Genomic DNA, 23996 nt, shown 5'->3' with positions numbered 1-23996 from the left:
GCGTGCGTGTTTCTCTCTGCAGTGGTCTCCCCTGTGGAGCACAGTCTCCAGGTGCAGAGGCCTCAGGAGTTGCAGGAGATGTGCTCAGTGGCTGTGGCTCGGGGCTCGGGGACGTAGCTGCTTCACGGCATGTGGAATCTTCCCAGACCAGGAATTGGCCCCTGCCCTAGCAGGTGGGTTCTTAACCACCAGACCAGCAGGGAAGTCCTAAAGGGCCGTGTTTTTGGAAGCTCTGTGCTCACCAGTCTATTTTCCACACTCATATCTGAAGAGGCCTTTCTAGAATGCAAATCTAGCCACATCACTTCTCAGGATAAAACCTAATTTCCCCAGGGAACCCTCCTACACTTGTGGGAATGTAAATTGATGCAGCTACTATGGAAACAGTATGGCAGTTCATCAAAAACCTGAAAAGAGAGTTGCCATAGAATCCTATACGCCCACTCCTGGGTATATATCCAGATAAAACTCTAATTCAAAAATATACACACACCCGTGTGTTCACAGCAGCACTTTTACAATAGCCAAGACATGGAAGCAACCTAGATGTCCACCAGCAGACGAATGGGTAAAGAAGACGGGTGCACACACACGATGGAATATTACTCAACCATAAAAAGAGTGAAATAACGCCATGTGCAACGTAGATGGACCGAGACATTTCATAGTAAGTGAAATACGTCAGATAGAGAAAGACAAGTATCATTTGATATCACTTATATGAGATCTCTAGTCTTTCCCATTCTGTTGTTTTCCTCTATTTCTTTGCACTGATCGCTGAAGAAGGCTTTCTTATCTCTTCTTGCTATTCTTTGGAACTCTGCGTTCAGATGTTTATATCTTTCCTTTTCTCCTTTGCTTTTCGCTTCTCTTCTTTTCACAGCTATTTGTAAGGCCTCCCCAGACAGCCATTTTGCTTTTTTGCATTTCTTTTCCATGGGGATGGTCTTGATCCCTGTCTCCTGTACAATGTCACAAACCTCATTCCATAGTTCATCAGGCCCTCTATCTATCAGATCTAGGCCCTTAAATCTATTTCTCATTTCCACTGTATAATCATAAGGGATTTGATTGGTCATACCTGATTGGTCTAGTGGTTTTCCCTACTTTCTTCAATTTAAGTCTGAATTTGGCAATAAGGAGTTCATGGTCTGAGCCACAGTCAGCTCCTGGTCTTGTTTTTGCTGACTGTATAGAGCTTCTCCATCTTTGGCTGCAAAGAATATAATCAATCTGATTTCGGTGTTGACCATCTGGTGATGTCCATGTATAGAGTCTTCTCTTGTGTTGTTGGAAGAGGGTGTTTGTTATGACCAGTGCATTCTCTTGGCAAAACTCTATTAGTCTTTGCCCTGCTTCATTCTGTATTCCAAGGCCAAATTTGCCTGTTACTCCAGGTGTTTCTTGACTTCCTACTTTTGGATTCCAGTCCCCTATAATGAAAAGGACATCTTTTTTTGGGTGTTAGTTCTAAAAGGTCTTGTAGGTCTTCATAGAACCATTCAACTTCAGCTTCTTCAGCATTACTGGTTGGGGCATAGACTTGGATTACTGTGATATTGAATGGTTTGCCTTGGAAACGAACAGAGATCATTCTGTCGTTTTTGAGATTGCATCCAAGTACTGCATTTCGGACTCTTTTGTTGACCATGATGGCTACTCCATTTCTTCTGAGGGATTCCTGCCCGCAGTAGTAGATATAATGGTCATCTGAGTTAAATTCACCCATTCCAGTCCATTTGAGTTCGCTGATTCTTAGAATGTTGACATTCACTCTTGCCATCTCTTGTTTGACCACTTCCAATTTGCCTTGATTCATGGACCTGACATTCCAGGTTCCTATGCAATATTGCTGTTTACAGCATCGGACCTTGCTTCTATCACCAGTCACATCCACAGCTGGGTATTGTTTTTGCTTTGGCTCCATCCCTTCATTCTTTCTGGAGTTATTTCTCCACTGATCTCCAGTAGCATATTGGGCACCTACTGACCTGGGGAGTTTCTCTTTCAGTATCCTATCATTTTGCCTTTTTATACTGTTCATAGGGTTCTCAAGGCAAGAATACTGAAGTGGTCAGAGATACCAAAGGAACATTTCATGCAAAGATGGGCTCGATAAAGAACAGAAATGGTATGGACCTAACAGAAGCAGAAGATATTAAGAAGAGATGGCAAGAATACACAGAAGAACTGTACAAAAACGATCTTCACGACCCAGATAATCACGATGGTGTGATCACTGACCTAGAGCCAGACATCCTGGAATGTGAAGTCAAGTGGACCTTAGAAAGCATCACTACGAACAAAGCTAGTGGAGGTGATGGAATTCCAGTTGAGCTATTCCAAATCCTGAAAGATGATGCTGTGAAAGTGCTGCACTCAATATGCCAGCAAATTTGGAAAACTCAGCAGTGGCCACAGGACTGGAAAAGGTCAGTTTTCATTCCAATCCCAAAGAAAGGCAATGCCAAAGAATGCTCAAACTACCACACAATTGCACTCATCTCACACGCTAGTAAAGTAATGCTCAAAATTCTCCAAGCCAGGCTTCAGCAATATGTGAACCGTGAACTTCCTGATGTTCAAGCTGGTTTTAGAAAAGGCAGAGGAACCAGAGATCAAATTGCCAACATCCGCTGGATCATGGAAAAAGCAAGAGAGTTCCAGAAAAACATCTATTTCTGATTTATTGACTATGCCAAAGCCTTTGACTGTGTGGATCACAATAAACTGTGGGAAATTCTGAAAGAGATGGGAATACCAGACCACCTGATCTGCCTCTTGAGAAATGTGTATGCAGGAAGCAGGAAGCAACAGTTAGAACTGGACATGGAACAACAGACTGGTTCCAAATAGGAAAAGGAGTACGTCAAGGCTGTATATTGTCACCCTGTTTATTTAACTTATATGCAGAGTACATCATGAGAAACGCTGGGCTGGAAGAAGCACAAGCTGGAATCAAGATTGCCGGGAGAAATATCAATAACCTCAGATATGCAGATGACACCACCCTTATGGCAGAAAGTGAAGAGGAACTAAAAAGCCTCTTGATGGAAGTGAAAGTGGAGAGTGAAAAAGTTGGCTTAAAGCTCAACATTCAGAAAATGAAGATCATGGCATCCGGTCCCATCACTTCATGGGAAATAGATGGGGAAACAGTGGAAACAGTGTCAGACTTTATTTTTCTGGGCTCCAAAATCACTGCAGATGGTGACTGCAGCCATGAAATTAAAAGATGCTTACTCCTTGGAAGGAAAGTTATGACCAATCTAGATAGTATATTCAAAAGCAGAGACATTACTTTGCCAATAAAAGTTCGTCTCGTCAAGGCTATGGTTTTTCCTGTGGTCATGTCTGGATGTGAGAGTTGGACTGTGAAGCGCCAAAGGATTGATGCTTTTGTTTTTTTTTTTTTTTTAAATCTTCCAATTGGATTGATGCTTTTGAACTGTGGTGTTGGAGAAGACTGTTGAGAGTCCCTTGGACTGCAAGGAGATCCAGCCAGTCCATTCTAAAGGAGATCAGCCCTTGGATTTCTTTGGAAGGAATGATGCTAAAGCTGAAACTTCAGTACTTTGGCCACCTCATGTGAAGAGTTGACTCATTGGAAAAGACTCTGATGCTGGGAGGGGTTGGGGGCAGGAGGAGAAGGGGACGACAGAGGATGAGATGGCTGGATGGCATCACTGACTCGATAGACGTGAGTCTGAGTGAACTCTGGGAGTTGGTGATGGACAGGCAGGCCTGGCGTGCTGCGATTCATGGGGTCGCAGAGTCGGACACGACTGAGCGACTGATCTGATCTGATATGAGAAACCTAAAAAAAATGATACAAATGAATTTACCTACGAGGCAGAAACAGAGTCACAGACATAGAGAGCAGACTGTGGTTGCCAAGGTGAGGGGGGAAGACGGGGCGGGGGAGGGTGGACCAGGGGCTGAGATTAGCAGGTATAAACTAGTACATACAGGATGGATAAGCAAGAAGGGCCTAGAGCATAGGGAACGCTAGTCAATATCCTGGGATAAACCACAATGGTAAAGAGCATGAAAAAGAATGTATATATAGGAATGGCTACCCACTCTAGTATTCTTGCCTGGAGAATTCCATGGACAGAAGAGCCTGGTGGGCTGCAGTCCATGGGGTTGCAAAGAGTTGGACGTGACTGAGCATAAAACAAATGAATATAAAACACACACACACACACATTAGTCACTCAGTCTGTCCGTGGGCTCCTCTGTCCATGGCATTTCCCAGGCAAAAATACTGGAGTGGGTAGCCATGGAATTTTCCTGACCCAGGAATCAAACCTGGGTCTCCTGCATTGCAGACAGATTCTTTACCTCTGAGCCACTAGGAAAGTCCCTGTATGTATATATGCCTCCCATATATATATACGGCTTCCCTGGCGGCTCAGAGGATAAAGCATCTGCTTTGATCCCTGGGTTGGGAAGATCCCCTGGAGAAGGAAATGGCAACCCATTCCAGTATTCTTGCCTGGAGAATCCCATGGACAGAGGAGCCTGGCAGGCTACAGTCCACGGGGTCGCAAAGAGTTGGACACGGCTGAGCGACTTCACACACATATATATACACGTTGCTGTACAGCAGAAATTAATACAACATTGAAAATGAACTATACTTTAATAAAATAAAATTAAAAAAAAACCCTCTTTACCTAAACATGACTTATAAAAGAGTAAACCAATCACTCAGATTCTGGTTTCCAAATGCCGTTCTCCACTCAAGGGACCCAGCGCCACCTGGAGAAATGGCTGACTCTGGAGCTGGGCAAGAAAAACAGAAGATAAGCCCAGAATATCTTGTGCCTAAAAGTTACAGGAGGACTGGAAAAAAAAAAAAAAAAGTCAAAAGGACACAGATGCAAACTTGAAAGGAGTTTCACTATCAAAGCTGGAACAGTTCCAGGAAAACAATAAACTCTGATGGTAACAAATGATACCCCACAAACTAAAGACAGAATTCATAAATCAAGACTGAGTCAATAAACATGGAAAAAGGAACGCACAGAGCTGGTGGGCGGTGAGGCCACTTCCTGGTTCCCTGATGTCCGGCCTCCTGCTATAAACCCTGTGGTGGGAGGGGTGGGCGAGCTCCTGGGGCCTCTTTTATGAGGACCCTAAACCCATCATGAAGTCTCTACTCCCAAGACCTATGCATTTCCAAGAGGCCCAACTCCTAATACTGGCCCACTGAGGATTAGGTCTCTCTCTTTCTTTTTTTCATTTTCGCCAAGAACCTTACTGAACAACGTCTCACCGCTTTGTTCCACTTCTTTCTGCCATTTTTCACTTGTGGTTGTTTGGTCACCAAGTCGTGTCCGACTCTTGTGACCCCACAGACTGTAGTCCACCAGGCTCCTCTGTCCACGTGGTTTCCCAGGCAGGAAGACTGGGGTGGGTTGCCATTTCCTTCTCCAGGGGGATTAGGGCTTAATATATGAATTCTGGGGAGACACCAATGTTCAATCTGCAGCATCGACCTAAGATATCAGCTCATCCACCAGTCACCCAGTGATGGAGAGAGGGAGCCCATGTGCGTAGATGTTATTTATATTCTTTATATATTGTCTGTTTTATAATTACTATCTAATGTAATATTGAGTTGGCCACAATGTTTGAGTTTTTCCCTAAGATTGTATGGAAAAATCTGAAGGAACTTTTTAGCCAAGTCAACATATTGTATTAAACTATATATATTTATATATATGCTCCTTTCTCCCCTTTTTACACAAATTGTAGCAGCCCTCCATCCCATTACACACCCAGCTTTCATTTCACTGTGTATTTTGCTTTTTCAATTCCTAAAGGACATCTTTATGGTTTTGCCCAGCATCATTGAATTCCATTGAATGCAGTCCTCAGAATTTATGTAGCCAGCCCCTCTCTTGAAGAATATTGAGCTTGCTTCGGGTTATGGTACGATAAGAGCTAGAGTTTGTAAAAACACAGCCGAGGGGTGAAGCAGGAATAATTCATACAGTTCGATTTCCCTGGCTGATTAGACTCGCCCACACTCTGGGTACTTCAGGTTACCTGCGTGGGTGTTTGTCTTCATCTCTGAATTCTTTGTTGTCTGTTCTGTTTAGGATTCTGACATAAATTCTGACTGAGAATAAACATCTCAAGTGTATTCCCCACCAAAACCTCTACTCGGCTCCAAAATCATTGTGGACGGTGACTAGAGCCATGAAATTAAAAGACGCTTGCTCCTTGGAAAAAGCCTGCGCATGAAAACCTAGACAGCATGTTGAGAAGCAGAGACGTCACTTTGCCGACAAAGGTCCATAGAGTCAAAGCTGTGGTTTTCTGAGTAGTCATGTACAGGTGTGAGAATTGGACCATAAGGAAGGCTGAGCACAGCATAATTGATGCTGTTGAACTGTGTTGCTGGAGACTCTTGAGAGTCCCCTGGACTGCAAGGAGATCAAGCCAGTCAATCCTAAAGGACATCAACTCTGAATATTCACTGGAAGGACTGATGCTGAAGCTGAAGCTCCAATACCGTGACCACCTAATTTGAAGAACTGACTCACTGGAAAAGACCCTGATGCTGGGAAAGACTGAGGGCAGGAGAAGGGGGTGACAGAGGATGAGATGGTTGGATGGCATCACTGACTCAGTGGACGTGAGTTTGAGGAAGCTCCAGGAGTTGGTGAGGGACAGGGAAGCCTGGTGGGCTGAAGTCCATGGGGTCTCAAAGAGTCGGACATGACTGAGCGACTGAACAACAACAAAACCTCTACACAAACTCTTCTCTCGAAACTGCCATCATCTTCTTAGGATCAAACTTTAGAGCCACCATGACCGTGCTTTTTTTTTAAAAACCCATTCTGTGAAAAGGCCCATAATCATTAGAGGAAAACACTGACACTTTATACAGTTTCACAGGAAAAAAAAAACAAACCAAGCAAACATTTGCTCGAGCAGATGTTCAGCCCTTTGTCCCTCACACCATCTGCTTCCCCTCCTGAAGCACTGAGTTTCTGAGTTTCCCCAGCCCTCCAGAGTCCCACGGGGAGGCACCTGTCCCCAGATCCTGAACTCTGATGAACCACGGCCGCCTCTCAAAATCCACAAAAGTCCATTTCTCAAAATCCACAAAAGTCCATTTCTGAATGCGCGGACAAAGCCCACCTCCCCCGCCACCCCGCCCTCCCCCGCGGACCCTAGAAGCCCCGTCGTTTGGCTCATGAGTCGCGGTGGAGTCTTTGGCGTCTTTCAAACCCTTGCAGCTTCGTGGGGGTACTTGGGTGCTAATGGGTACCAGAAAGCAGGTGCAGAGCATCTCCTGAAAGAAGGCCGAGTGGAATCCTCGTGCTGAGGTTTGTCAGGGGGAGAGAGACACTTGAAGCTTTTGAAACCTAGTCTGCGTTCGGCATAGTCAGGCCTTGTCTCACAATTATTACATTCAAGTGCGCACAATGTCCCGGGCACTCAATCACCGTGTGTCCGAGGAAGAATGGGACACGGCTGAATGGTCGGCAGAGATAAGACGTCTGTCGCCGGCGCCTCCGGCAGCTGCTTAATGGAGGAAGCTGTTATTTCTTGAAGTCAGCAGCAGCTTGCACGGCCCATTTCATCCCTGCCCTTCTGCACAAACCCCACTCAAGGAGACACTGCTAACGAGCGCTAAAAGTAAGGTGGGCAGGGGAGGGATCCCGGGACCGAGCCCTCCCCACACCCCCATCACACCATCCCCGAGTCCAGGCTGTTCGGAGGCCGACTAGACTACTCCTCCGGCCCCTCAAGGGTACTCGACTGACAGGAGCGGCGGAGACGGTTGCCATGGGGACCACCGCTGGAGTGGGAGATGCGCTGGGGTGAGAAGAAGCGGCGGGAGGCCGGCAGACTGGAATTTTCCAGTCCTTCACATCACGTGACGTGTGGATGCCGAGCCGAGTCTAGACAGAGGGCGGCCTGTCAATAAATATCTCTATTGATTATCTGCGAATGAGTCAATAAATATCCGTATCGATTATTTGAGAATTTGTGTGAGACACAGATAAACATCGGTGCTGCTAGTGGTAAAGAATCCGCCTGCCAGTGCATGAGTCACAGGAGACAGGGGTTGGATCCCTGGGTGGGAAAGATCCCCTGGAGGAGGAAATGGCAACCCACTCCAGTATTCTTCTTGCCTGAAAAATCCCATGGACACAGGAGCCTGGAGGGCTACAGCCCATGGGGTGGAAAAGAGTTGGACACGACTGAATCACAAAGAGAGATAAGACATGAGATACAGAAAAATATTGGTATCTGTTATTTGGGAAAACACAGGGTCTTTCGTGCTTGGCTTGGCCTCTCTGAAACCTCAGGTTACTTCGCTCAAAAGGGAATAATCATCAGTCCAGGCTGCTGGAGGATTCAATCAGTCTGCTTTTCCCAGGCCTTACTAGTCAGGTGTACCTTGAGGATCACCTGTGCAGGTGAAAGGCAAACCCAGGGCTACTCTCTAGACTTTCTGAAGCAAAACACCTTGTCCAAGCACTCACCCACCTTCGCGCCTGTCTTTCATTTCCTCTCACCCTGATAATTTCCTTCCCAACAGTTTTTACAGATTGTTTTCCAACAGTCTGTACAATGGCAGCTGCAAGCCACTGTGGCTAATTCAGTGCCTGGAATGTGTCTAGTCCCCCCGAGACAGGCCGTAATTGTGAACTACACATCGGATTTAAAAAATCCTAGAAACAAAAAAATTAAAACATTTCATCGATCTTTTTTATTTTTTACATCGGTGTTATTGGTTCAAATGGCAATATTTTGTATTGGGTTTAATAAAACCTACTGTTAAGATTACTTCCGCCTATGTCTCTTTATCTTTTTTTAAATGGTGACTATTGAAAAATTGGACACTTGTGGCTTCTTTTGTGTTTCCACTGTGCAGTTTTATTGTCTGAAATAACGTGATTTATTTCTTACTCATTTGCTTTCTGCATCCTCGCTTGACAGTGCACATTCAGTGAAAGATCTTGTCTGTCTTGTTGATCCTGTATTAAATACACACATCTGGCCCTTAGGAGGTATATTTTTAATGACTTGAAATCTCAAGGAGAAATTTCAGAAGAGGGAAGATCCTTGAATGTCAGAAAGCCACAGAGGAAAATTCTGTCATTAATCTTTTCGGCTAAAGCTGGGCCTCATCTGATGTGTTAACTTCGGGTCCTGGAGAAACTAGGAATTTTTAATATTAGGAGGGCTGTGGGGGGCGGGTGTCCAAAATTGTCCCAGGAGAATAGTCCGGACTTGGGGTTTAGAGGAAAGTGCATGTCCACTCATCGACAGAGATAACTGGCCTAGCCTCCCTTGTAAATTCCCCAATCACTCCCCCCACCAAAGTCACCCCTGACCTGTTGCTCTGTGCCTTACCCCAATATTTTATTCTCCAGAGAAGGTAATGCTATCATAGATTTTAACATATTGTGAAATAAAAGTGCCTCTGCCATATTAATAAACAAGAACTGTTACAGTCATCAGTGACTTCTGGCCTCCACATGTGAATGAGCGCTCCCCAAACTGTGACCCAGAGGATCCTGCCACCCCCACGGTGATCGCTGAGGAGCTGGGGAAATGCCAGAAGCCAGGTGAACAGGACACAGGGCTGGCCCCGGACAGCTGAGGTGTGTGAGAAAGGCGCTAACACAGCGAGCCCAGAGCCTTGCATCTTCCCGTCCGTCGAATGCTCGATTCCTTAACTTGATACCTGATCTTCGATGTTCAGCTGCCTGCTCCCTTTGTTGCAAACTTGCATATATCCTGACTTCCCCTCCTGATTCCTTGCAGCAGTTTTCTCAGAGCTACTGAGGTTCTGTCTCCCGGGCTTGGAGTCCTAAACACTCCCACCCAATAAAATGACTCTCTGCTTTCAGGTTCTGACTATACTTTTTTAGTTGACAATATATATGAACATATGTGTGTCATAGATGTGTACATACTTACATATTACTTATGTACACGTTTTACATATATTAGCATATGCATGTATGCTCCTGCTCAGGTGTATCCGACTCTGCGACCGCGTGGGCTGTAACCCACGAGGCTCTTCTGTCCATGGAATCTTCCAGGCAATAATACTGGAGTGGGTTGCCATTTCCTATTCCAGGAGATTTCCCAACTCAGGGATTGAACCCACATCTCTTGTGTCTCTTGCAATGGCAGGCGGATTCTTTACCACTGCACCACGTGGCAATCCCGATATTGTTTATATGTGCATATATTATTTATATATAAATATTATGTGTACCAAATAAACAAATATTATTTATGATAATATATGTAGTAATCATAAAACACACATATTGCTGTTATGTATTATTTGTATATTACATATATTATTTATATATAAATAAAAGTATGCTTGTATTTACATATATATATATTTGTATTTACTGCATCTTCAAATAGGAAGCCAACTCGCCTGAAAACGAAAACTGTTTTAGGCGACCACCACCTAGAACAGAGTCTGGCAAACAGCAGTGACTCTATAAACCTTTGTTGAACGAATGAATCAGTCAAATAACTGATTATGGGCGAGAACAAAGGTTGTTTGCGTCACTGGTGCCAGAGGCTGCAACAGACACCTGTGACTTCCACTCGGGTCTTGCAAAGACACCATTTAAGAGGTGCCCATTTAAAATTGTGACCTTATCAAAAGACAGAATCCCCAATCCCAGGCAGGGATTCAGGAAGCCCGTGTGCCCTTCCCCCAGACCTCGCCCTTCTGCTCGACAGCTCTGGTATCCATTACTCGGCCCTGGTCCTTAAGAGCATTGGCGGGGTCTCAGGGAGGCAGGCAGGCTCTGTTGCCATGGAAACTGCAGCCGAGGGATGGGGACGAGGCTGAGAGCCACTTAGCGGGTGGAACTTTCCAGACTGCATGGGGGTTACAGTTCCAGCCTGCCATACGAACCGATTCCCAATAAATAGTTGGCCGGGGGAGCGAGGGGGGAGAGTTTGAACAAAAATAGGGGATCATGGGAAAGTGACGTCACCGTTCTGAGGCACTGTTCTCATCTAGAAGTGGGGAGATATGTATATTTTCCGGATCCTTGGAGTGTGGTGCAGATTATAATAAATGCTGTTTGTAAATCACTCGGCGCCATGCCTGTCGTAGTGTAGCCAGGATTTTAAGGAAAAACACAAAAAAACTATGTTCCAGTTTTCACCTGCGTCAGAATGGGGAAGCGAGGGAGAGAGAAATAACTAAACACCCAGAGTCCTGGGCTGCCCTTAGACCCTTAGCGAAAGAAGAACTCAGCCCCCTGCTCCCTACCCTCCCCTACTCAGAATCCTACTTTATTTTATACATATCATCTGAGGTTACCTTCACCTGAGATTACCTTCTTCATTTCTTTTCTTTCCCTAGTTTTATTGAGGTATAATTATGAGATGTTTTGATATATGTATATGTTGGAAAATGACCACAATCGAGTTATGGACACACTCCTTACCCCACAGTTACAACTTTGTGTGTGTCTACGGTGAGTGAATTTAGGATCAACTCTCTTAGCACAGGTCAGGTACACAATTTGTATACTGTTATAATGACTCAGATGGTAAAGAATCTGCCTGCGATGCAGGAGACCTGGGTTCAGTTCCTGGGTTGGGAAGATTGCAGATGGAGAAGGGACTGTCTGCAGAAGGGAATGGTTATCCACGGCAGTATTCTTCTTGGGAGAACCCCATGGACAGAGGAGCCTGGCAGGCCACAGTCCATGGGGTCACGAAGAGTTGGACATGGCTGAGTGACTAACACATGCATAGTAGTATTAACCAGTCACCAGGTTGTACATTAAATCTGCAGAACTTACTCACTGCATAATTGAAACTTCCAACCCTTTGACCCCCATCTCCGTATTTCCCCTAGTCAGTTCAGTCGCTCAGTCGTGTCCAACTCTTTGCCACCCCATGGACTGCAGCACGCCAGGCCTCCCTGTCCATCACCAACTCCCAGAGCTTGCTCAAACTCATGTCCATTGAGTCATGATGCCATCCAACCATCTCATCCTCTGTCACCCCCTTCTCCCACCTTCAATCTTTCCCAGCATCAGAGCCTTTTTTTTCCTTCCCTAATCCTTTTTTTAATTTGCCCTAATTAACCCTTTTCCTGGCATGCTGCAGTCCATGGGATCGCAAGAGTTGGACGTGACTGACTGAACTGAACTGAACCCTTGTCCTATTTTATTATCTCCCCCCACCCCCTCAATCTTTCCCAGCATCAGGGTCTTTTTTTTTTTTTGCCCTAACCCTTTTCCTGTTTTATTATCTCCCCCCACCCCCTCAATCTTTCCCAGCATCAGGGTCTTTTTTTTTTTTTGCCCTAACCCTTTTCCTGTTTTATTATCTCCCCCCACTGCCCACTAGAGTGAGTTCCCTTCTGTGAGGTGGAGACCGCCTGTCTCGGTGTCCTCCTGCACCCTGGCCCACCCCAGTGCCTGCACACAGTAGGTGCCTCAGCTATCAGGCACGTAGATGTGTGGAGGCATCAATGCAATGTTTGGTGGGAGAAGAGGCGTCTGAAAGGCAGAACAACTTAGGAAATGAAGAGCAAGACATGGAGGACGCGTTTGTGGAGGGATAAACCGTTAAGGGAGGCGGGCTTGGGGGGCCTTGATATTCAGACAGGAGCAGACCTCGCTGTCTGACCCTGGGACTGAGAGCAGGAGAGGTGAAGGGGGAGAGAAGCCTCAGGGGCATCTCTTCCCAGGGAGAGGAGCCTGCTCCCAAGGTCCCAGACACCCCTGAAACCCAAAGGTCCCAGCTCAGAGTCTCACAAGGGTGACACAGGAAAGGAAGAAGGTGGGCTGGGGCTCGTGCCCAGTGTACAGTTCAGAGTATTTTTCATTTCCATAAGGACACTAATATATCCTCTCCCTCTCCTTTATTTTAAAATGAGTATCTGAAATGATGCCATTTGCAGCAACTGGACGGCCCTGGAGATGATCATACTAAGTGAAGTACAGTCAGAGAGAAGCAAATATCCTGTGATACTGCTTATATGTGGACTCTAAACAAATGATACAAATGGACATATTTACAAAACAGAAACACCCACAGACTTGGGGAACGAACATGGTTGTTTGGGGGGCGGTGAGGGTGGGAGGGAAGGGATGGTTTGGGAGATACAGTTATGCACTGGTGGGCTTTTTCTTTGAACACTTAAATAGTTATCAATTAAAAAATTTTTTTTCTTTGGCTGCACTGAACGGCACGTGGGATCCTGGTTTCCTGACTAGGCTTTGAACCTGTGCCCCTTGCATTGGAAGCACTGGAAGTGAAGAGTCTTAACCACTGGGCCACCAGGGAATCCCCCAGGCATGATTTTTATGGTGGGCGATTCGCATTAAAGATGCAAAATTAGAAGGCTTTTTTTCCTTTGACCCGGCAGTTCCCCTTCCAAGAATAAACTGCACAGATGCACACGCAGGGGCGTGCCGGAGTTGCCTGAAGCCTTGTTGGTTACCAGAGGAGTGGCGCAACCTCAGCGCGCAAGGTGAGATATCGCGTGACAACCATACAGCGGGATGTTCTGAATCTGCATGAGGAACGGGTCATCCGCCGAAGTCCCGGTATAGACTGATCGCCAGGATTTATTTATTTCACTTGCTGTGTATACAGACCCCACAGGCACCCGCCTCCCCGCTGCCTTTCTTTCAACTCTCAGCCCAACCCCCGATTTGCTGGTGTTCAGTTGCTCAGTCGTGTCTGACTCTTTGCGACCCCATGGACTGCAGCACGCCAGGCTCCCCCGTCCTTCACTATCTCCTGGAGTTTGCTCAGACTCATGTTCACTGAGTCGGTGATATTTTAGAGCTGGGGGAATGGAGGCACCGAGAGAGGAAGCCCAGAGTCCCAGGGTAACAGGTGGACAAGCTGGGAGTCAAATTTCGACAGTGCGTTTAATGCAGGCTTTTAACCACCAAACTATGCTGTCTTCACATTAGGGAACAGCAAGCTGCAGAAAAGTGGATGCGAAAATGACTATTCTGTTTTTAAAAGGAGGGAGCTGCCAAAGTGATGTGCTTATAATGACTCATCAAGGATGATGTTCCACATTCCTCAGAGGGTACAGGCTGACTTGGCACTGGCAGGAACGTTGAATTTTCACTAGACAATATTTCCCATAAGATTATTATGTCCACAGTTGAGACAAAACCACCATTTAAAATGTCCTATCACTAAAGCAACCTAAGTTTCCATCGACAGGTGAATGGATAAAGAAGATGTGGTATATATACACAGTGGAATATTACTCAGCCATAAAAAAGAATACGATAATGCTGTTTGCAGCCACATGGATGGACCTAGAAATTATCATACTGTGTTAAGTAAGTCAGAGAAAGACAAACATCATAGGATACCATTTATGTTGTTGTTTAGTCGCTTAGTCGTGTCCAGCTCTTTTTTGACTTGATGGACTGTAGCCCGCCAGGCTCCTCTGTCCATCAGATTTTCCAGGCAAGAATACTGGAGTGAGTTGCCGTTCCTTTCACCGGGGGATATTCCCGACCCAGGAATCAAACCTGTGTCCCCTGTGTCTCCTGCATTGGCAGGCGGATTCTTTACCACTGAGCCACCAGGAAAGCTCATGATATTGCTTTATATGTGGAATCTAAAAACATGATAAAACAAACTTACTTATAAAACAGAAACAGATTCACAGACATAGAAAATAAATTTATGGTGACCAAGGGCGTATGTGGGGGTGCGGGGAGGAGGAATAAATTAGGAGTTTGGAATTATCAGATATATACTTTTATATATAAAATAATAACCAATACAGATCTAGTGTATAGCACAGGGAACGATATTCAATATCTTGTAATAACCTGGAATGTAAAAGAATCTGAAAAATTCTTTATATATAGAATAAATAGAAAGAATAAATTATTTATTCTATATATATACATATATATATGTATATATATATGTATCTTTATATCTATGTCTGAATCACTGCACTGGACCCCAGAAACTAACACAACATCGTAAACCAGCCATGCTTCAATGTAGATTTTTTAAATTAATTTTTTTGTTGAAGGATAATTGGTTTACAGATTTTTGTTTTTTTCTGCCAAACCTCAATGTGAATCAGCCATAGGTATACAAAAAAATAATAAAATGTACTACTGTTAAAAAGGAAAACCACGAATTGAAAATGACACTGCTTGGTCTGTCTTCCTAGAACTGCGCGCCTGCCACCGTAACAAAACAGTCTCTGCATCCGCGCCCTGGCAGCTGAGCCGCAGTCCCAGAGCCTCCTCGAAGGAGGCTCTGCGGCTTTTTCTTCGTCCTCCTGGGTCTCTCCAGACAGAAGCCTGGAGCTTAAAATAGGCACAGAATTAATGTAGCAATTGAATTATCTGTGTTCATCATCTATTTAATCCAGTCAATATGTTTGGAATAAATAAGTGGTTTAAGGAATGAAGGAACACGCTGGCGAATAGGTGGGGTAGATGGTATCTGCGGCTCTTTCGGGCCACTTGGGATGTCTGCAGAGAACCCGCCTGGATTTCGCCCCGCCCGCCCCCGCACAGACCCCAGTCTAAAGATGCACTTTAACTGGATCAAAGTCGTGAGTGGCCTACTAATGGGGAGCCCTTGCTCCGGCCTCCCCCCTCTCCCCCTCATCAGGCCGCGCGGTTGTTTATCAGCCTGGAGAGCTGTCGGCGGGCGACATCCGTTGCTATGGAAACCGCAGCCGGCCGGGGAGGTGGTGGGGGCTGCGGCAGGAGCGGGCGAGGGGCGGGGGAGTCGGGGAGGACCCCGGAGCCTGGAATTTTCCAGGCGCAGGACTTAGACTGTGTGCGTGCGTGTTCGAACCCTTGCCTGGACTCTGGGGAGGGGGAGAGTTCTTGGGGGGTGATGCTGAGAAGGGGGGCTCTGGCCTCTCGCCCACCCCCATTCTGAACCTCCCTTCCACAATATAGAAGAGACTTCATGGGGTTCTCTGCTCTGGAGAAAGGTAGAGATTTTTAGATAAAAGTAAAGATTCTAGAATCTTCTAGAACCCCATCCCCATCATTTTCCTGTAGTGTGTGCTGAGTAGTGTCCGACTCTTTGGTACCCCATGGATTGTATGTGGCCCGCCAGGCTCCTCTGTCCATGGGATTCTCCAGGCGAGAATACTGGAGTGCGTGGCCATGCCCTCGTCCTTGGGACCGTCCCCACCCGGGCGGAACCCGGGTCTCCCGCATTGGCAGGCAGATTCTTTACCGTCTGAGCCATCAGGCAGGTTCCCGCCCGTTTGACTTCCTCCAAATGAGCTGCGTGTGTCTGCAGCGGGGTCCTGTCTTCTGCTGGGGTCAGGGGTCTCTGAGAGTTGTGCTGCCCTAGTTACCTGGGGCCCTGAGAGCGTTGGGCCGTGCCCGGCACATAGTAGGTCCAGAGGACAGACAGTCTGACTCGGGTGAACGAATGGGTGAGCAAATCAGTGTTTTCCCTTCTACTGCAGTCTCGCAGGAGCAGACTGGAAGGGATGGAGTATCTGGATTCTTCCCGCCTCCACGGGAGGTAGATGTTGTGACCCTGACCCCCCTCCTCCACACCCCGTCCCCCGGGAGGGCGCCTGTTCCAAGAAGGGCGCGCGGCACACGGACCCCCCCACGGATGGAGGGCCTGGGCTTTATTGTCTCAGCTTTATTGACGTATAACCGACACGTTAAAATTGTATACATTTAAGTTGGACAGAATGGCGATTTGATGCAAGTATACACTGTGAAGTAACCATCACAATCACGTTAATATATCCATCATCTCCAAGTCGCCAGTTTTTCCTTCTTTCCTTTCTCCTTCCTTCCTTCCTTTCTCCCCTCCCTCCACCTCCTCTTCCTCCTCTCCTTCCTCTTCAGGTATGTGCTGAATACTCAGCGATTTACCCTCTTAGCAAACGTCGTGTTTACACTACACTGCCATAACTATCGTCACATTGCTCTACGACACACGGAGATCCCGGGGCTTACAGGTCCGCCCGTGGCTGTGGGGCAGGCGCTCCTCAGTGGTACCTCTGGATTTGAATCCAGGTCAGCGAGCTGTGCACCCGGGGCCAGTGGCTTAACCTCCCTGTGCCTCCCGTTCTTCCTCTGCATGAAAGGACGATAATAACGCCCATCCGTGGGGCACTGCGAGCACTGGGAGGGAAAATCCCCTAAGCACTGAACACGGAGCTTGCACATGACAGGGGCTCAGGAAGGGTTATGTGTAGTTGTCTTTTGTATATATTTTTTTACTTCGTAAATATATGTATACCTTGAAGTACATATAGTAAATAATTAATAATCAATACACAGTTGGCCCCTAAACAGCGTGGACCCCTAAACAGCATGGGGGTGTTAGAGGTGCTGACTCCGTGCAGTCAAAAATCTGCATGTAACTTGGTGCCAGTCCCCTGTATGCTTGGTTTCTTAGTGTCTGTAGGTCTCATCGTGTAGTACTGCGGGAAGTACTAGTGAGAAAAAGTTGCAGATAAATGGATCTGTGAAGTTCAAACCTGTATTGTTCAAGGGCCAGCTGTATTTTACCCATTGCGTGTTCAGTCACTCAGTCGTGTCCGACTCTGCAACCCCACGGACCGAAGCACGCCAGGCCTCCCTGTCCAGCAACTCCCGGAGTCCACCCAAACCCATGTCCATTGAGTCAGTGATGCCATCCAACCATCTCATCCTCTGTTGTCCCCTTCTCCTCCTGCCCTCAATCTTTCCCAGCATCAGGGTCTCTTCCAGTGAGTCAGTTCTTCACATGAGGTGGCCAAAGTACTGGAGTTTCAGCTTTAGCATCATTCCTTCCAAAGAAATCCCAGGGCTGATCTCCTTCAGAATGGACTGGTTGCATCTCCTTGAAGTCCAAGGGACTCTCAAGAGTCTTCTCCAACACCATAGTTGAAAAGCATCAATTCTTCGGCGCTCAGCTTTTTTTATAGTCCAACTCTCACATCTGTATATATGTACATAAAATCAATAAATAGATTTATATATAAAATACATAATATATTTTATAAATTAAAAATACGTAGACTGAACGCACACACATATAAATCAGTGGTTCTTAATTGAGGGTGATCTCAGGGGACAATTTGTCAACATCTGGAGGCATTTTTGTTGTCACAACTGAGGGCTGATGCTGCTGATATCCGAAGACCCCCGTCAGTATCCCACAGCACACTGGACGGCCCCCACAGGAACGAGGGACCTGGCCCCCAAGCCTGGTCCACACACATACATTTATAATAGTCCAGACCAATGGCATATAAAGAAATATAACTCAAGCCACATAGCTAACAACATTTCCTAGTATCCTCATTAAAAAAACAGAAAAAGAACCAGTGAAATTGATTTTAAGACCAGCTCTCATTTAACCCAATGCAGCCAACTTGTACGCCGATTATTTTTCACGAGGAAATGGGAGAGTAGACATGCCCTGAGTATACAGAGCCCGGGACAGGGAGGAAGCCTGGGCACGAGGGCTGACTGTAAGTTACACTCAAATCTTCAGAGGCTCAGCCGCCCAGCCTGTGCTGCTCAAGGGTCAACTACATGTTCAAGATTGCCTCACACGTCCTCAGTATCACGGCTGGGAACTCCCTGGGCTCCTGTGGTTAGGGTCCTGCCCTCTCATGCCAAGGGCCCCGGCTTCCATCCCTGGTTGGGAAGTAAAAGCCCCAAAGCCAGGTGAGGTGCTTAAGAACAAACAAAACAAAACCAACACTGCCAACGAGCTGCCTCGTCTCCTTTTCCTCCCACAGCCTCTGAAACCCGGTGTGTGTCACACTTTACAGCACACGTCGGTTCACACCAGCCCCATTTCAAGGGCTCGGGACCTGCGAGCCTGCGGCCTTTCTGGTGGGGCGCGTGGCTCGGGAGAAACGCTGGTCACAATGAACAGAATCGCCAGCAGAGGGCGACAGAGAACAGCATGGATTTACTGAAATACGAAGGGAAAGTACGGCATGATATCACTCGTATGTGGGATCTGAAATAGAAAACAAACGCGTGAACATAACAACAACGAAAAAAGAGAAACAGGCTCACAGAAGTGGAGAACAGACCCGTGGTTACCAGTGGGGAGAGGGAAGTGGGGAGAGGCAGTGCAGGGGAGATGCTGAGTGCTCAGTCGTGTCCGACCCTTTGTGACCTGTAGCCCGCCAGGCTCCTCTGTCCATCAGATCCTCCAGGCAAGAATCCTGGAGTGGGTTGCCGTTTCCTTCTCCAGGGGGTCTTCCTGACACAGGGATTGAATCCAAGTCTCCTGCACTGGCAGGCTGGTTCTTTACCACTGAGGATTAAAAGATACAAACTTCTATGCATAAAATAGATAAGCTATGTGGATATACTGTAACTATAAAGCATGCGGAAAGTAGTCAATAGTTTACAGGGACTACAAATGGTGTATAGCCTTTAAAAATTGTGAGTCAGTCCGCTCTACACCTGAAACTCATATAATGCTGTAATCCACTATCTCTGAATTCAGAGAAGAGGTGGTGGTGACAGGGAGGGCATGTTCTTTACTGTCTGATCCACCCGGGGAAGCCCGAAAGTGTTAGTCACATCCAACTCTGTGACCCCATGGACTGTAGTCCACTAGGTTCCTCTGTCCCTGGAGTTCTCCAGGCAGGAATACTGGAGTGGGTTGCTATTCCCTTTTTTCTGGGGTTCTTCCTGACTCAGGGATCAAACCCAGGTCTCCTGCGTTGGCAGGAAGATTTTCTTTTCTTTTTTAATACTACTGAGCCACCTAGGAAGCCAAAATCAGACAAAAACAAAGAGAAAAAAAAAAAAGGCCTGAAAACAGATTTGGTGCCCGGCGGGGACTGTAACCAGTTTTTCTTTCTTTATTTTAATCTGTATTTTCTCAAGTTTCTACAACAAATATGATTTTTTTCTTAGATTAAAAAAAAAGAGAAGAAAAACATCACAGAGTTACTCTAAAACCTATCCAGCTGGAAAGAAATGCATGCAGCAGGCAGAGTCTGAGAAAGGAATAGGCTTGTGGCCACAGAGGGCCACTTCTCCGTGGAGGAGACAGCAGGGCTGGGGGCTGATGGGCGGGGTCTCATCCCGTTCCGTGCTGTGTCCTCCCCAGACAACATGTCAGACCATCCGTCTTCCCAGTGGGGTCAGGACCCCCTCCACCCCGTGGAGGGTGACCACAGGTCCTCCCCTAGTAGGGTGCATGGCCACCCCGTGGCCTACCAGGTAGGACACGGCAAGATCCCTGCCATTATGAACCCAGCTCGTGTTAATCGCTCCATCATGTCCGACTGTAGCCCGCCATGCTCCTCTGTCCATGGGATTCTCCAGGCAAGGACACTGGAGTGGGTGGCCATTTCCTTCTCCAGGAGATCTTCCCTACCCAGGGATCAAACTTGGGTCTCTGGCATTGCAGGCAGATTCTTTACCAACTGAGCCATCCCAGCCATCCTCAGAACCCGATATCCTGGTAGCACCGATATCCTGACCAGACCAATACTGAGAAAAGCAGTGGTGATGATGACTACCACGTGTGGAACACCCTCTCTTTGGACAGGCCCTATCCACAGGCCCTTTCCAAATGAACCACGTTCCCCAACAACCGTGTGAGGGCGTACTTTGATGATCCCCGATTTCAAGACGACTGGGGCTCAGAGAGGTTAAGGAACTGGCCCGAGGGCACACAGCTGGTTGGGGCTGGGATGAGCTGAGATCCACACATGCTTGTCAGGTCATGTGTATGCGGGCAGCGTCGTTGCATACACACGGAGGCACGCCTGGGCATGCACGGGCCTCAGACAAAGGGAAAGCAGGTGGAACGTGGGGCTGGGGAAGGCCATGACGCGTGGGTCAGAGCCCCGCAGCCCGGGGGCTCCTGCTGTTCTGCAGGCGATAGTTCTCTGCTGTGCGCTGTCTCTGGTCTCCACCCCCCACCCCACTCCCACCCCCACCCCGCCTCCGGCCCCCTCGGGACAACCCGCAGTGTCTCAGGTATTGCCCAACGTTTCCTGGGGGCGCAGTCGCCCGGTGGAGGGCCGCGGCGTGGCTTCCTGGGACGCCTTTCATCCGAGGCTTCGGTTCACGCCGGCCTCTTCCTCCCCGACCGCGGGGGGTCGCGCGTGAGAGGAACGCGGGCGGCGCAGGAGGGCCAAGCCCGCGAGGCCTCCGGCTTCTGCCCACATTGTCCTCTGCACCGCGGGGGCTAAGGGCTCCTGCGTAGACATGGAGACCCGCCGGCGCTTAGCGCACAGGCCGCTGTCGCCCCCACCACCGCCCACCGCGCTCTCACCGATGGCCTTCCTGCTGCTCCCAGAACCGCCGCACGCGGCCCTACCCCACGGCCTTTGCTCAGTCGAGTGCGTGCGTGCCAAGTCACTCAGTCATGTCCGACTCTGTGCGACCCCAAGGACTGCAGCCCGCCAGGCTCCTCTGTCCATGAGATTCTCCAGGCAATGAACTGGAGTGGGTTGCCGTGCCCTCCTCCAGGGGGTCTTGCTGACCCAGGGATCGAACCTGCATCTCTTATGTCTCCTGCATTGGCAGGTGAGCTCTTTACCACCAGCACCGCCTGCGAAGCCCTCACAATCTACAGGGCACAGCGGATCCGGTTAGAACAGTCTCTCTCCGGTCACTTCCAAGGTTGAAGGGAAAATTACATTTGTAAGACTATTTTATTGGAGTGTGGTTGATTTCGTGGTAAGTTAGTTTCAGGTGTACAGCGGTGATTCAGTTACACACACACGCACACACACACGCACGCACATTCTTTTTCAGATTCTTTTCCATGATGGTTTATCACAGGATATTGAACCGAGTTTCCTGTGCTCCACAGTAGGGCCTTGGTGTTTATCCATCCTATATATAATAGCTGACATCTGCTGACCCCAAAACTCCCAGTCCTTCCCACCCCCACCCCTTGGCCATCATGAGTCTGTTCTCTGTGTCTGAGTCTGTTTATGTTTCATAGATAAGTTCATTTCTGTCATATTTTAGATTCCACATATCACTGATATCCCAGGGTATTTGTTTTTCTCTTTCTGACTTACTTCACTTAGTATGATCATCTCTAGGTCCGTCCATGTTGGAGCAAATGGCATTATTTCATTTCTTAAATGGCTGAATAGTAAACCTATCTTTATTTTTTATTACTGTTTTAAATTATTTTTCCAGGTGTCCTGAGAAATAATGGGCATATGTCATTGTATAAAAATTACAGGGGGAGAGATAAATGAGGAGTTTGGGATTAATATATACACGCACCGTGTGTATGAAATAAACAACAAAGATTTACTGTACAGCACAGGGAACTACATTCAATATCTTGCCATAAACCATAAGGGAAAAAATAAAAAAGAATACAGATATATACAAATATATGTGTAGCTGAATCACTTTGCTATATACCAGAAGCAAAACTTCAATTTTAAAATTACCGTGCTCATGTCAGCTGCACATATACTAAAAGTGGAACGGTCCAGATAAGAGTAACATGGCCCAGACGCAAGGAAATTCATGAAACATGCCATATTTTTAGAGTCTTTCAAAGGGCAGAAATTCTTGGGACTTCCTTGGTGGTCGGTGGTTAGCACTCAGGGCTTTCACTGCAGGCGGGCCCAGGTTCAATCCCTTACTGAGGAACCAAGATCCCCACAAGCTTCGAGGTGTGGCCCAGAAGAAAAATTAAAAAAAAAAAAAAGCAGAAATTCTTAATTTTTATGAAGTCCAAATTATCATTCTTTATTAATTTTTGAATTGTGGCTTTGGAGTAATATCAAAGAGATATTTGTATTAACTCACAATCAGAAGGACTTTCTGCTAAGCTTCCTTCTAGTAATTTTACATTTTAGATTCCTTGGACGGCTAATTAAAATTTTGAGCTAATGCTGGTTTACTCTGTAAGGTATGAATTAAAGTTTTCTTTTAACATATCAATTAAAAATAAATTTAAAATTACCTTTAATGAAACTACTTCAGTTAAGCAGGGAGTCCAATGAAACTTTTTTTAAAACTATTATGGAGGGAATCGCATAGACAATAACATTAATGGGGGGGGGATATAGAAGCAGTTTTGAGAGGACTGGAATTTGGTGACTATCATTCTAGCAGCACTGATAATCTTCCTAAAAGGCAGATCTGAGAAGGAGCCGCTCCTGTTTAGAATCCTGCCCTCCGGGGAGGAGGAATAGGTTATGCACAGTGCTGACGTTCGATGCAAGTCTGACCCCAGGTCCCCTCTGGAACCTTCTTCTTTTAAAATATTGATTTATATGTATTTATTTGGCTGCGCCGGGTCTTAGTTGCGCCGTGTGGGATCTAGCTCCCTGACCAGGGGTCGAACCTGGGTCCCCTGCTTTGGCAGCGCCGAGTCTTAGCCACTGGACCACCAGGGAAGGCCCGCCCCCTAAGCCTTCCTGCCGGTTCCCCACCCGCTCTCGCTCTGTGACTGCACGTGCGCCCCTCACCGGCCCCCACCGGCCTCCCCACAACCTGCGGGGCCTGGGAGGACGGGGAGGTGATGCCCGTGATGGTTCTTGCGCTCTTACCTTCGCTCCTATCGGGGGGAACTCGCCCCCGGACCCTCTTGGTCTCAGGCTGACGGCCTCTTCCTTGGAGCTGACGACACACCTGGGAGGGGAAGAGGGAACAATCATTAAGGGAGGGCGATTCTGCTTCCTCGGACCGGGTCAGAGTGGGGCTAAGCGGAAGCTGGGCTAAGCGGAAGTTCGGTAAGTGCCACTGGGCTCCTGTGGCGAGCTCCATCAGCACGGTGGAGAAGGTAGGGGCTGCTAGGGGAACAGGGCTGGGGTCTCCTGTTTTAGTTCATCTTCAAGGTTATTTATTTTCACTTAAAATCTACTTTTACTCATTTTTTGGAACAGGCAACACATTCAAAGATTCAAATAGACAAGCAGTGGAAAGACTCCCCTCTGGAAGGCGTGGAGAAAAAGGAACCCTCCTATCCTGTGGGTGGGGATGTAAATGGGTTGGGGTAATCACTGTGGAAACAGGCCTGAG

At 47.2% G+C, this 23996-nt stretch overlaps 1 long non-coding RNA gene across 1 annotated transcript in view; it reads right to left on the bottom strand.

Moving 5' to 3' along the window:
- Positions 1 to 16638: 16638 nt before the first annotated feature.
- Positions 16639 to 23996, bottom strand: part of LOC133229799 (uncharacterized) — a 58655-nt gene continuing 51297 nt past the window's right edge. The window contains exons 2-3 of the long non-coding RNA XR_009730646.1: positions 23525 to 23606; positions 16639 to 17949 (exon numbers count right to left, since the gene is read on the bottom strand). This is a non-coding gene — a long non-coding RNA (uncharacterized LOC133229799). The remainder of the gene's footprint in view (positions 17950 to 23524; positions 23607 to 23996) is intronic.

This window comes from Bos javanicus, chromosome 18 (assembly GCF_032452875.1).
Source record: "Bos javanicus breed banteng chromosome 18, ARS-OSU_banteng_1.0, whole genome shotgun sequence".
NCBI classification, from domain to species: domain Eukaryota; kingdom Metazoa; phylum Chordata; class Mammalia; order Artiodactyla; family Bovidae; genus Bos; species Bos javanicus.
The sequence above is the reverse complement of the archived record's forward strand: the minus strand, read 5'-3'. Positions and strand labels throughout refer to the sequence as shown.